Raw genomic sequence first — 15,318 nt, 5'->3', positions numbered from 1 at the left:
GGCTGGAAATATACAAGATTATCGGCCTGGAATAATATGTCAAAGGACACTAAAGCACAGCAGGAAGAGTTCTCAATAGCCAAAGTTGGAACAATTTGAGCAACAAAATAAAGAATGTACTGAATTATGACCCACAGTATGCAATAAATATCCACAAGTCCATATTGATATAAATAAACACATGGGGACAAATTCCCTGCATAGAATTTCACCTAAGTTAATGTAGATACTCCCCCTCAGGGAGGTGGAACCTACTGCCCCATCCAGAAGCGTGGGCTGCACTTAGTAACTTCCTTCCAAGGAGAGTACAATATGGAAATGGGGAGAAAGGACCCTTACCATAGAGAGACCTGGCAAACATGATCTCAGCCAGGTGATCAAGGTCAACACCGGCAGTGAGAAGTCATGCTGACGGCATGTTCTCTTGATAAGAATGACACTTTACCCACGTGGGTTTCCTCCCCCAAGTCCATAAGCCCCATCTAACCATGAGAGACACCGCAGATGAACCCCAAACTGAGGCACATTCTACAGAAACCCTAACCAGTATTCCAGACAATTGCCCAAGGCCACGAAAACAAGCAAAGTCTGTGACAGTTTCTCACAGATCAGAGGAGGCTGAGGAGGAAAGACGGTAATGAAGATGGGATCCTAGGACAGAAAAAGGACATGAGGAAAAAGCTACTGAAATCTGAATAAGCTACAGAGTTAGGTTCAGAGTAACACACCCGTGTTGGTCCCTAAGCTGTGATAGGTGAGTAAAGGGTGAAGGGCGTGTGAGAACTTTGTGCGTCTTTCTGATGTTTCTGTAAATCTAAAATGATCCTAAAACAAAAAGGTTATTGAAAAAGGAGACCCCTGATCCACTCTTTTATTTGACATGACATACTGTGATTCTTTTTCTCGGGACCAGGCACTGACCATGAAATTTCTACTTTGAACTACTGATGTGCATTTCAAGATACAGTCATCTCTTGTAGACTGTGGTCCCCTCCACACAATCCTCTGCCTTCATGGCCACTGGCATTACTCTCTTCTTCCACAGCCTCTTTGGAAACTAACCCCCACCGGGCCACAGCCCTTTTATTCACAGCCCTCGCACGCAGTTGCCAGTTAGTGTGTGTGCCACAGTCACATTTCTAACGATGCTTTGGTTGGGCAGGTCAATGAGTAATTTAACATTTTCCTTAGTGGCAACCCATTAAGCAGGCTTTAGCTCTATGGAGGTCTGTGCTGGGGGCAGTATTTAACCTTTCCTTTTTAAGTTCCTATAACAGTGAGCTAAGTTACGACAAAGTTTTATCATAGATCAAGACCCCCAAAGAGGAGCAAAGTGTGCACGGTGGAGGAAGGCAGCCCTGATTCTTAAAGAAGTAGCACCCCTGGTCTGAGATACTACAGTTGAGTCAATGAGACTGGAACCACAGAATGGGCACCTTTCCGAGACTTGCCTCCTCACACAGTCAGTCCCTGACCTGCGCTGGGACCACCCGAGTCTCTTTCTCAAGAATGTGGGAGTGGGATCTGAAGAAGCCAGTTGTCCCCATCAGCATTTGAACTCAGAGAACATACAAACCCAGCCACAAGGGTGCTGCCATTTCTGCATGTCCTCACGGGATTCCGTTTCACAGAGGAACATTGCCAAGAGCTCTGGATTTGACTCAGTGTCCAGAGGCTGCTGACCATGCTTTTGAAGACGTCATAAAGCTGTCTCCATGACCCTGAATAATCAGTATTAGTAGCAAGCCAGAGATTCTCGTCCCCTGCGGTGAGAACAAGTAAAATACACGCAGCTATTGTGAATTAAATGCCTGGCCCCGGGCGTCATTGTCATTCAGAGTTGTACTTAGAAAAAAAGATTCAACAGGCGTTTCACCCAGTCTAAGTCTCCACTGGGAAAACCAGTGGTGGTTAATCCCCAAGAATACCACATACAAAGAGGCGGTCACAGCTCGGCTCGGGACTGTGTGCTTGGTGAGCGAGTTGATTTGCATTCTGGTGCTGGCTCCTCAGCGCGTCTCAGATGACCAGACCATCAGCGCGTCTGTGGCCCCATGATCTGCACAGAATGTTCCTACCAGGTCTGGGTGCAGCGAGTGTGACCAATCGATCTTAGCTATCATTATCATATAGGGTTCCCGGGACCACCATAAAACACTATCAGCAGAGTCATCTGTGGGTGGTAAGATTAGGGCTGAATTTATTTTCCTCTTTGGATTTTTCCCATTTTCCACAAAGAGCACAGATTCTTTTTTTCTTTATCAGAGAAACATTTTAAAATAATAGGGACCCCTGTAGCTGTCAATCTTAACATGCGCTCATGACTGGGTAGTCTGGATTCAGAGGGAGGGGCAGCTTTCAGAAGGTGGCCGACAGCTGGGTTTTCACCAACAGCATCTTCTGAAAACTGCGTCCCATGTCACTCCATGCAGAAGGCACCCTAATTTGAATCACCTGGGGGTGGAGGGGCCAAAACAGGGCAAGACGCTATCAGATAGTGCACACGTGCCTGCCTATCTTGCTTGAGTTTTCAGAGAGACCTGGTGTCACCTAAGGGACACTATTTGGCCTTTTAAATCTTAGCATCAAATTGCATTGGCCGTACACACACCATGGGGGTGCGGTGTGGGGGGGTCCATTAAGAATTTTTGGGTGATGGTCATGACTCCAGCTTCCACTCCCAGAGAGATGGGAGCCCCAGGGGTTGTAGATAGAGGAGTATGTGATCACATTGTCATTTTGACAGGCTGCCCCAGAGCTGCATGAGAGAACAGGTGTGTGGGGGTGTGTGTGTGGGGGGAGGCAGGGGGGGGGCTAGGGGGAGCAGGGCAGCGAAGCAGGAGGTGATCCAGGAACTATATAACAATCCCGGGGGGATGACATCGGACCACTGGATGGTGAGAAATGGTCAGATTTGGAGGTATCTGCAGGTGGCACTCACAGGAGGTGCGGAGGGACCGATNATCTGCACAGAATGTTCCTACCAGGTCTGGGTGCAGCGAGTGTGACCAATCGATCTTAGCTATCATTATCATATAGGGTTCCCGGGACCACCATAAAACACTATCAGCAGAGTCATCTGTGGGTGGTAAGATTAGGGCTGAATTTATTTTCCTCTTTGGATTTTTCCCATTTTCCACAAAGAGCACAGATTCTTTTTTTCTTTATCAGAGAAACATTTTAAAATAATAGGGACCCCTGTAGCTGTCAATCTTAACATGCGCTCATGACTGGGTAGTCTGGATTCAGAGGGAGGGGCAGCTTTCAGAAGGTGGCCGACAGCTGGGTTTTCACCAACAGCATCTTCTGAAAACTGCGTCCCATGTCATTCCATGTAGAAGGCACCCTAATTTGAATCACCTGGGGGTGGAGGGGCCAAAACAGGGCAAGACGCTATCAGATAGTGCACACGTGCCTGCCTATCTTGCTTGAGTTTTCAGAGAGACCTGGTGTCACCTAAGGGACACTATTTGGCCTTTTAAATCTTAGCATCAAATTGCATTGGCCGTACACACACCATGGGGGTGCGGTGTGGGGGGGTCCATTAAGAATTTTTGGGTGATGGTCATGACTCCAGCTTCCACTCCCAGAGAGATGGGAGCCCCAGGGGTTGTAGATAGAGGAGTATGTGATCACATTGTCATTTTGACAGGCTGCCCCAGAGCTGCATGAAAGAAGAACAAATTATTAATGGGTGTGTGTGTGTGGAGAGGTTAGAGGGGGGGGGCAGGGGAAGGAGCAGGAAAACAGGGAGCCCCGTCCAGGAACTATATAACAATCCCGGGGGGATGACATCGGACCACTGGATGGTGAGAAATGGTCAGATTTGGAGGTATCTGCAGGTGGCACTCACAGGAGGTGCGGAGGGACCGATGTGCTATGTGACGGTGAGAGACGGACGTATGTGAGCATTGCTGGGGGTCTCACTCACTCGCTGACTGCCACCAGAACTAGATCTGGTTGTTTCTAAACGTCTTAATGCTAACAGTGAGTTCATGAGAAGTCACCGTGTCCCCAGGGGAATGACACAGAATTCCATCAGGATGACTCTTAGAACCAGGGTGAAAATGTGTGACAATGGCCAAAGAGCCCACTTTCTGGGGAGCAGCAGTAACGAGGGTGGCAGGGAGCAAGCTTGTCATGGCCAGTGGGAATGGGGCTATTGTCCTGCAGGGTGGCGTGGGTGAAAAGCCACTTGAGTGGGCGAGAAAACCAAAGGGCAGCACGTGGAAAGTCGGGGCAGCAAACACTGTACCAGGCTGAAAGGGATGGAGTAAACCGACTATTGATGACTGAGGGAAAGCTTGGTTTTCGCTAAGCTCGGGAGCTTGGACGAGCACATTACAAAGGGTTTATGTAGCGCCTCGTACTCTCCGCGTGGCTTGTTGACAGTCATGACTACTGTCACACATCTGTCTGGAACACTTCATAAAGGAGCTGGTGCGATCACTATCACGGCACACCTAATGGTGAAAAGCTAACCTTCTCAGACACGGTTTTTAAAATCAGTTATTTTTAAAGAACATGAAAAACTAAATTGCCCCCCACTATCGTTTAGATTTGATGAAACTGCCAAGGACATACACTGCATTAGAGTGCTCTGTGCTTCTTTCTGATAAGAAGATGCTCAATTTTAAGGCCAAGTATTAATTACAAGCAACAATAGACTTCGAACAGCAGGGGGCGCCGTGCACCAAGCTGCAGAGGGCGATCCGGGGTCGTCCACTCCATCTACAGAATGGCTAATTCTTTCCAGGGCTTACTTCCCGTTCTGAAGACTCTTCACAAAGTTCCAACCTCAGCTGCGGTCTTTAGGTTGCTTCGGTCCCCACCCCTCCCTGCTGTACCCCTCACAAGGAGGCCGAGCGTCAGCCTTTGCTTTTCCTTGACTGGGAACTTACCGGGACTGGGGAGCGGCAGGCGGAGAGGGCAGGGGCAGGGGCAGGCTGGAGTTTCAATTTTGCGAGATGAGACGAGTTCTGTGGATGGCAGCACAGCAATGTGAACGTACCGACTGTCCACTCAGAGACGGGTCCAGATGCTAGGTGTTATCGTAGGTGTATTTTACCACGATTTAAAAAAAAAAAATTTAAAAGCCGAACCTGCTCCTAACAGCGCAGTATGCTTGTTCATTTGCTAATTGTTTTAAGAAAGCACTGTGGACCTGTACTGTCGTTGGAGGGCGTTTTGGGGACTGGTCTTAATTGTTTTAATCTCCTCTGAGCTCCCCCAAACAAACCAGTCAACCCCTCAAATCTATAATGAATAAAGACTTAAAAAGTGGATGCCGAAGCTTTAAAGAGAAGTGTGAAGGGAGGGCAGAAGTTCGGTGGGAACCCCCCCCCGCCCCCACTCATCAATGATTACACCCCCGAGGTTATCTCCAAGGTTATTTCATTTAATGCACATAAAGATCAAGGGATTCTGGCACCCAGACTTGCCTCAGGTCACCTAGCTAGTAAAGGGTGGGGCTGAGATTTCAGCCCCATACTTGGGGACTCAGAGGCCTTGCTCCCTCCACATTTCTGGGATTTCTAAACATGCCCGAAGGGGCTGCTCCACCCAGAAGTGCAGGATGAGAAAGTTTTGAATTTCAGTTTGTTTACCTTTGGTCCTTTTCGTCCTCCGCCCAAGCAAAAGAGAGTCATTTTCTCCGCCTGGATAATGTGAACAATGAGAAGGCAGTCTCTGGCGCGGGGGTGGGGCCGCCCGCAGAAACGAAGCCTCACACAGGCTGTCCTTGTCGGAGACACAGGGGTCAGCACACGGCACCGCAGCGGGAATAAGGCCTGTGGTGTCTGCTGCCGGCAACGGCTGAGGGACAGCTCCAGGGGAAGTTAAGCAACAGGAAGGCGAGGCTGGGTCGTTCTCACAAAACCAACTTTTAACTCTGAAAACAGGGCCACCCAGACGAGGTCCGGTGGGACGGTGGCTTTTCTATGTATCAGCTGGGATCCTGCAGCTTTCTAGCACACGACCGAAGCACTCAGGATTGACATGCAGCTCTGAGTAACGGGGCACCACTAAGAGAAAGGGACAGTTGGTGTGCTCACGGGGTACCGAAACGTGCTGGCCCACGGAGCAGCCGCAGAGGACAGTGTCCCGCCCTCGGCACGTGACGCCTCATTCACTCCGTGCGGAGAGCAGGTGGAGGAGGGTCTGGAGCTCAGCCTGAACTGCGGGACGCGAAACCAGCCCTTAAATAAAGGAAAAAGTCTCCTAACTGGGAAATGGAGGCTGCGACAGGTAGTGTGGGGCCAGACTCCACGCCTGCGACGTGTGGGTGGGCGGCTCTACTGTTCCCGTCGGCAGCACCTCAGACGACCCACTCAGGCCTTGAGATGAGCAGGTGGCCGAAGCCTGGGCGCTGGCAGGGACTGGGGGCACTATAAATAATGACATCGTCAGTAACCCCGCTGTCTTTCGAAGGTGGCACAGGCGCTGGGGGCTGGGCCGAGGCGGAGTCCTGTTCCTGTTTCTATCTGTGGGATTTGTGCTTTCTGAGGCCTCAGCCAGTGTGAACTGCATCAAACGCATTGTAAGATCAGCTGAGCCTCACTGAAGGGGATTATGTCACAGACAATCGATGTGAATGGGCAGGTGTTTCTGTTTCCTGCTCCGATGCGTGCCTTTCGCTTTCTTTCTCTGCTGGGAGGGGCCCTTTGAGGCCTGAAATTCTGAAGCTTTAGGACCAAAATATTTTAAATACCAAAATACCTTTACCTTAAATTCCACAGTGGTCTCCACCCCCTGGTGACATCTACTTTCCTTCTGACCTCGAGGGCCCTGGCAGGTGAGGGGTGAGGAGGCACCGGCTGCGTTGCAGTCCCAGGCCTGATGTCTACGCTTAGCCTCCAACCTAATCCCTCCCAGACAAGGCTTAGCTCAGGAAGCTGGGGACCAGGACACTATCTATCCTCAGTGGACACAGTCTGATGGTTAAAGAGGAGACGGCCACTCACGTGCGCGAGAGTGACCGTGTCCTCATCCAGGCCCTGCAGAGAGGGCGTCAGGAGGGAGACAGGCAGGCGACCAGGGCAGAGGATGCGGGGCACTTGTAGCGGGATAGAGGGACCCTCCACCAAGGAGCCTGTGAAGGAATAATCAGAAAGGGAGAGGGAAAAGCAGCCGAGGATAGTGTCACAGAAGCCAAGGAAAAGAGCAGAAAAGTGGCCGCATCAAACATGTCACACGAGAACAGGACGGGGCCCCTTGGAGTCGGGACAGTGAGGCGGTGGGGACCTCAGCAAGCTCTGTAAGGCGGTGGCAGGTGATGGGGCGAGGACGCAGATCCAAAGAGTGATCTAGGAAGGAAGTAGGGGTCTTCACTCCCTGAGGCAGGAGGGAGGTGGCCTGGGGTGGGGACAGGCGGTGGTGGCAGCCAGCAGATGGGGGGAGGGTGTCTCCAGGTAATTCTCTCAAGAAGTTTGAAAGCAGAGGAGATGAGAAATGTAGGCTGCCTGCTATATAAATATAAAGACGTGATTTTTATGTTTTCTTTAAATTTTTTTAAGGTTGGAAGCCTTGAGCAAATTTAAAAGGAGACAGGAAGAAGCGAGTTGGGAGGGGGTGGCAACTGGGAAGGGAGAGACAGAATTCTGAGCAGAAAGGAGGGAAGGACAGGGCAGGTGAATGCGCTCCTAGGTGCCACTCAAACACGGGATGCCTGTCCACGGCAGGTCACAGGTACTTCTGAGCAGCGAGCCCTGGGCTGCTGGGCTCCTGGACATTCTGCTTACAAGTAAATGCGTCTCCTCAGGGGAACCTCCTCTGCTGGTCTTGCCCCAAATGGCATCTCTCACCCTCTTTCTTTTCACTAATTTTTCTCCAAAGCACTTGTGACTCCCTAGAGCAGGCTGCATAATGGCCATCCCCCCAAATAAATTTACCCTCTAATTCCGAGGAGTAAGTATCTATTACTTTATATGGTAACAGATTGATAGAATTAAGGATCTTAAGATTAGCTGGCATCGTCTGGATGGGCCCGAAACACCATCACAGGTGTCTTATAAGGTGCAGGCACAGGGGGTTAAAGCAGGCAGATGGAGAAGGCAGCAAAGTGAACACAGAGGCAGAGATCAGAGTCACGTGGCCAAGGAGTTCTGGCAGCCACCAGGAGCCGGGAGAGGCAAGGAACAGATTCTTCTCTAAAGCCTCTGGAGGGAGCACGGCCTGCTGACACCTTGATTTCAGCCCAGTGAACTGAATTGTGACATCTGGCCTCCAGAATGGTGAGAGAACCAATTTCTGTTGTTTTAAGCCATCGGGTTTGTCGTAATTTGTTACAGCAGCCACAGGAAACTGATACACTATCTGACGCCATAATGTATGTTTATGGCCTGTCTTCTCTATGAGATTCTAAATTCCATAAGAAAAGGAAATGCATGTGTTTCACTGTGGTAGTCCCAGAGCCTGGTACCTCGCAGGGGCTCCAGCGTTTGTTGAATGACTGCAGGAATAAATATGCACGTGTTCTTTCTCTGGGGAGCTGTGCCCGTAAACAGAGACTCCCTAAGCATCATCTGTCTCATTGAAAGTGTCTGTGCCACTGCCCAGACTCTAGATGATGCATACACAGGCGGCTTAACAACATTCCTTCCTGCCATTTCTAACTCTGGGTTGCTATGTACGGATGTATCGGGTATCTACGCCAGAGGACTAAATATATCACCTTCTTTCTGTGCTCACTACAGCTTGTGGGTAACGGACATTTCAGGTAAGCAAGACAACCCGAGGTCGCAGTGAGTGCTGCCTGCACCTGTGATTGGAGGCTACACACAGGAAGGCGTGACAGGGCGTCCGAGAGCTTTCTCGAGCCTCGGGGATAAAAACGTGCACACGTGTCTCGCGTGTGCGTGACGTCTGTCTATGGAAGGGATGTGTAAATCCACACCCCCCCAAAAAAATCCCACAGGAATTTGGAGGAGTATTACATATATATATATATGAAAATAGAAAAGTCCATAAGACTATTTGTTGGCATCAATTTTACTAACAGCCACAGGTAGAGGTACAGCCATCCCGTCCTCACTTGGATTCCCACATATCTGGGAACTTTGGATGAGTGAGGACAGCTGACATTCTTTGCTTACAGCGTGCCTGGCACTGTGTAAGCTATTAATCCTTTGAAAAGTCTTAAAAGGTGGGTGTTCTCATCATGCCCGTGTGGCAGCTGGGGAGGCTGAGGCTTATAGTTTTAAGTGACCTTCCCCAAACTGCCCAGCTGCTGAGTGGTGGAGCCAGGGTTTGGACCCAGGCTCTGGGGTGTCAGGGCCCACATCCATAAATGCTGTGCTAAATCCCTCTTCTTTTGTCCCCATTTTATAATAAAAAACCACGAAAAGGGAAGTCAAGTGCCATGAGAGCCACAGGACCATTCAGGGTACCTGAAGCCATCTCCAGTTCAGAGATGCCAGCTCTGGCAAGTACATCATGACTCTCTAGGAACCTTTTTTTTTTTTTTTTTTTGGTAGGGCCAATTCATTCGTCAAGCTACACTGGTGAAGGGAGGGTTTAAACACAGACCCTTGAACACCGCCCAGCACCCGACTAACGGTGAGGAGGTTTTCTAGGCACGATTGTTTGCCACAAGTGCTTTTTCTTAGCATCACAGCGTGGTTCTTTGAGGCTTGCTCTGGGCTCAGAAGGTCCGAATAATCTCGTGGCACAACTCAGTGGTGTTGACTTCACTGTGCCTGAGTGAGCTGGGCCATCTGACTCAGCACTGGATGTGCAGCAATAAGCCCATTAAAATAAAATAAGGAACGTTTTTAGCAAAGGCCACATAGCTAAAGCTAAAAGTAGCTAAAATAAAGTAGCTAAAAGTGACTTTACTTGCCAGGTCACTTTCTAAGTGTGTCTGCAGGTGCAGGTGACACCTAAGCTTGGGGAGAGGTAAGCCAGGGAAATACCTCTGTGTGTCCAAAGAGTTTTTTGATTGTTTTCTTTTGTTCCTGGGCCCAACGGTCTCTGGCATCATTAAATATACAAAAACGACCATTCAGCATGATGATGGGAGTGGTGGTGGTGGTGGTTTATGTCCTCCCCTTGCTCATTTCACACACTACCTGATGCACCTACGTCTGTTTAGTGTTTCTTGAGACAGTCTGAGATAACTTACAAACTATATTTTGAGAGGCCTGACTTGGGCTTTGCCGACTCCCCTCATGCTGTCTGGACATAGATGAACAGGAGGACATCGAGCTTCAGGCCAATGTCATGCGCTCGGGTTCAGTGCCCGCAGGCCCTGGGCATGTGTGAGCAGGTGCAGAAAGCAGAAGACCCAGGTGCGTTGAGCACCACCGCCTCGTTTGGTCCCCACGTCCTGTCGCGAGGGCCTGGGCTAAACATGACCACCAGGTAAGAAGAAAAACACTCCCCAGACTGGTTCTGTCTTTAAGCTGAGGCCAATCAAAATGATTTTTTTAAAAAAGCCATGGAGGGTCATGAAAGAGAGTTCCTGGATGGCCATGAGGGTCGTCTCCACTGAGTTACTTTGCCATTTGCGCGGCATAACGGTTTGTGACTGTCATCTATCTCCGATAAGTCTGCTTTTGCAGCGGGACGGCCTAGGGGTGGAGCCTGGAAACCCCGTTCTTGGTGTGAGGCTGGGGTCCAGCAGCACTTTGCACGTGCAGGATCCCCAGGGGAGGAGAGTGTCTTCTCTGTGGCTCTAATTTGTTCAGGTGGCAGCCCTGCATCTGCTCTTTGTAGAAAACAGGCGTGTTCTACAAAATGATAAAAATTAGGTAGCTTCATTTTAACATGAACTGACACGTTAAAATGAAGCTACCTAATTTTTATCATCTTGTGCTAAATCAGACACCATTTCTAAGGTTCAAGTGGGAAGCAGTAGAAGAGATCAAGTTTTTGACACAATTTGGATAAAATACTAGCAATTTAATTTGTCCTCTGAAAATTGGGGACATGTTTTGGCTTCGCAGTATTAGCAGTGACAGTAGGCAGTGCAAGGGCCTGGTTGAGGTGCTCTGGATTATCCGACTAAAAGCAGAATCCCCAATGTAAAGTAACTTAAATCTAGCACTAGTACTTCTACTGGATGCTATGATGCCAATAACTTCCGTTTCGCCCCCCAAAACCATCCACAAGATACTAAGCACATACACGCAGGCACTGTGCTGTACCCTATGAGACATATCTTTAAGCAAATCCTCTACTCAGATTCTCACATGGAGAATCTGGAAATAGACAAGATAAGATGAGATAAGATAAATAAAATAGAAAATAAAATAAATAAAATTAAATAAAATAAAAAGAGATGTCGTACGGAGTCATTAAATGGAGATTTTAAAAAGAAAAGTCAGTTGGATAGTGAGATCTGGTTAATCAATCCATGTGGTTGTCAATGACAAGAAGATGCCTTTCCTTCAGAAACACCGGTGAACTCGAGGTCGTTAGGGCTGCAGAAACAGAGCACCACACGCCTGGTGGTTTAGAACCACAAAGGTCTTGCCTCGTAGACCTGGAGGCCAAAACCAAGTGATGGCAGAGCCAGGCTCCCACTGACGGCAGGAGGGGAGGGTCTGTCCCAGGCCTCTCCTGGCTCCTGGCAGCATAAGTCCAGTCTTCACATGGCATTCTCCCTGTGTGCGTGTCCATACGTCCCCAGCCATTCTGGGGGACAGGTCCACCTTACTCACCCACCAGGACCTCATCTTAACCCTATCTCCAAATGAGACAACAGTCTAAGGTGCTGAGGGTTAGAACCTCAACATAAGAATTTTTGGTGGATACGATTCAACCCATAACAATCGGAACAGAAGATTCGAGATCGAGTGCAGATTCACACTTTCCTTTTCTACCACCCACTGACATCCAAAATCAAGGCTCAGAAAGATCCAGAGTAAAAACCTATTTTAACTTAAAAAAAAAAACAACACCAGATCCTTACGTAGTAACAACCACTGACCTGAGATAACCTTGCACCCTCTTGCGGGAGGCACTGCAGATGGATGGCAGACTGGCGGGTTCTCTCATCTCTCTGCCTTCAGTGACAGCAAAGCGCCTTGTACCACACACATACACACACCTGCCTTGGCCTTTTACACACACACACACACCCCGAGCAGCCTCCCATGAAGCTGAGGGCAGCCAGTGGGATACTGTCTGGAGGCCCTGGCACAATCCCACGACCCTGGCATAATCTGAATCTGAGGGCACGAAGACACCTCTGGAGAAGCTGGTGAGACTCCAACCCCACACGTGCCCTTCTGAGACAGGCCAGCCCACCGAAATTCAACCCATGGAATGCATTTGGACAACAGACAAATTGTCAAATTTATGGATTTCTTAAAAGCTTGTTTTTTTTTTTAACTCTTTTAAAGACTGCAGAAATTTGCCCCGGAAGGGCTGCCAAGGCCCTGGGACCCTCACGGTCTCCCCATCGGTCTGTGTCCCCTCCGTCATTCTGCTCCATCTTCCTCTGACTCTTAACCCCCTTTCTCATTCTGTCCCATCGTCTCCCCTTTCTCCTCCTGAGCTGTACAATCTTCCGTCTCCCGGACACCCCATTTTCCTGACCCTTGCTCTTCTGCAGACTTTCTCTGGGTGGAGCGTCTGGAAAGTGCTGGGTATGACTTCTGTTCACTGCACAGGAGAGCCCTGCTAGCTCTGCCCGCCCGAACCCATGGGCGCCCATTTCCGTTTTGTAAAAAGGGGGCTGGGGAGGCCCCAGCCACAGCTAGGCTTGGGCTCTGCGAGGCTTCTTGCCCACCTCTCATGAATATGATTTGCTATAAACTTTAGAAAGAATTAATAAAAAAAGTTTAGGGTAGGTTGGCAAGTTTGGTAAATCTGGCAAGCGGATCCACTGTCTTCCCCCGCTGGCTCTGCATCGTTATGGGCAGGTCCACGTACCCTCTCCTTGCCCTCTGCCACCTGCTGGCCTGAGAAACCAACCAGCGCTTCCCCCAGAATTCGTAAAGGCAGCTAGAAAGTGGGAAGGCAAGATGCTAATAGAAAAATAGGATGAAATAGATATCTGCATTGTAGCATGCTGAGGCAGTAGCTTCTTACTAACTTTCAAAAGTGACACAGCCATATTTTTCACAGGCAAAGGCAGAAGTGGAACCCACAATGCCAGAGCCTGAAGAGCAACCCCGTTGGGATGGACGCACGACTTTTCACGTTGTCCTTGGAGCGTCCGCAGGATCCATGGGGTCAGCTCTTGTCAGAGACCCCGGGAGAAGAAAGAATGGGCTTGCGCAAAGAAGCCGAGCCCAAAAGGACCTTAGTTCTGGGAGGTGAACAGGAAGCCATGGGACCTTCAGAAAGTCTGTCCTTTGTATGAAACGCGTCCATTGGAATAAACATGAAGTGTGCCGCTCTGGAGCGTTTCGATGGCCTCTGCTCTGTTAATTTCCTGACACTAAGGAGTTTTAAAATTAAAGAAATGAAAATAGACTCGCAAGTAAAGGGGCCCCTTAAAAGCTTTAGAAATAGGATAAACTGAGTCTAAGTAAGGAGGCTGTCGCCCAGCAGCGTGGGGGCCATCAGTGCCTTCCTGATTTTTATCTCGCACTGAAGTATTAATTGATTCAGGGACTTATTAACCATTTATTGTGCACCTTCGGTGTCAGCCTCAGGCTAAAAGGTGACTAAGTCAGAGACCCTGCTTTGCAAAGTTTCCAGCCTACAAGGAGTAACAGACGTAGAGAATGAATATGGTAAGCACCATAAAAAGGTATGTACATATTATAGTGACAGCTTAACATTTAATTTAGAAAAAAGAAACTTACATTTTTTTTTCTAGGCATTTTTTAACAATTCCTTTAGCCAAGATGTTGAACCAATTGATTGAATCATCATCAGGATGATGTATGTGAGACAATTCATAAGCTGCAAACTCAAATACGGCTGTTCTCAGCGTTGACGAAACCACTGTTTCTAGCATGGTGGCAGGTGCCCCAGTCATGTGTCCCCACTCACAGGAAACAGGCCCTGGAGGATGATCCTGCAAGGCTGCTTTCTAGCTGGTTCTACGACCGGGGACTTGGGCAAGTCACTTTGCCTCTCCGAGTCATCTCTGTTCCTAAAAAGTTATAGGTCTTGACTGGTTCATCTTCAAGCTCCTTTCCAGCAAGGACTCTGGGTCTCTATTTCTGTGGTGGAGATCTACCCTGAAATACTTCCACTTACAGATGGCAGGATTCAAGTAATTAAATAAAATGTCTCCATGGGAAATCAAACGTTCTCCTAGAATTTAGGCAGTTACCGTTTGAAAATAAACATATACGTTTCAGTACAGGTTATTGCCCGTGAGCTGAGGAATATCCTAAACCCGATCGGGTCAAGTTCCCCATCGATCTGACTCATCCGCAGCAGCAGAATGGTGTTTACATGGAGCAAAAGGAGACAGCGAAGGTCAGCCTCTGGGCTGCCGAGCCAGGAATGACCCGAAGCTTCCAGCTTTCTATGCGGATGAGCTCCACATCACAGATCCTGCCATTGAAGTCAATGCGACTTCTGACTTCCAGTAATTTAACATGGTCTCCGGAAGCTGGGGTCTGTTCCCAGAACAGTATTTTAGTGTTTCCTAAAATACTCTTTTAAACAGTTTCAAAGTAGTTCAGTGTTTTCCTAATTCTTTAGGGAATTATGGAAAAATCTGCCCACCTTCGAGAGAAATAATGCAAACAGGGGCGCACGGTTGCCTGGGGTAACCTGTCCTGACTCGAACAGCCATGCTCCCAGAAAGCCCTCCCAGGTCCACATCTAGGTGCTACCCCCACCCCGAGTTTCACGAGGGAAGGACTGGGTGGGAGGCGCTGGGCTGGGGTGATGGGTGGCTTAGGACGCAAGGTCACGGTGGGTGATAGAGGTGTTCCTTGATGAGTTATTGGCCTCACATTGCCCGTGTGACACTCTATTGAGGTTTTGGATCAGTGGGTCAACGATCAAGCTGTGGGCTTCGGATAACATCCATTAAAGGTTTAAAACGTGCATAGGGCTTGATTTTCTAGGACCACTGCCAGGACTCGTCAAGCAAAAGGGTTCTGTGATAACGGTCAGAAGGATGACAGACGCTGTGTCCTTGTCACCAGCATTCACTGCCTTAGGTCCCAACTATCAGTCACTTACGATGAGACCTACACACACCCAGGCATTTCTGCAACATTCTTATATTGCACTTACATAAACAGAGAATTCCCGCAGGACTTAACAGGAAACATGTAACCACAAAACAAACAAGGAAAACTGAACTGGGTTCAAAAGGCCCATGTTTCCTTTTATCTTATTCTCAGCTCCATCTCTGGAACCCAAAGGGCACAGTCTAAAATGTAACTTTGTCTATAAACG

General features: G+C 48.9%; 1 protein-coding gene across 2 annotated transcripts in view; it reads right to left on the bottom strand.

Moving 5' to 3' along the window:
- The window catches only part of ANKH (ANKH inorganic pyrophosphate transport regulator), a 118,570-nt gene that overhangs the window by 8,657 nt on the left and 94,595 nt on the right, over window positions 1–15,318 (bottom strand). The gene's annotated exons all lie outside the window — the stretch shown is intronic.

This window comes from Pteropus medius, unplaced genomic scaffold (genome assembly GCF_902729225.1).
Source record: "Pteropus medius unplaced genomic scaffold, Ma_sr-lr_union100, whole genome shotgun sequence".
Lineage (NCBI taxonomy): Eukaryota > Metazoa > Chordata > Mammalia > Chiroptera > Pteropodidae > Pteropus > Pteropus medius.
Note: the sequence above shows the minus strand (reverse complement) of the source record. Positions and strands in the feature narration are given on the sequence as shown.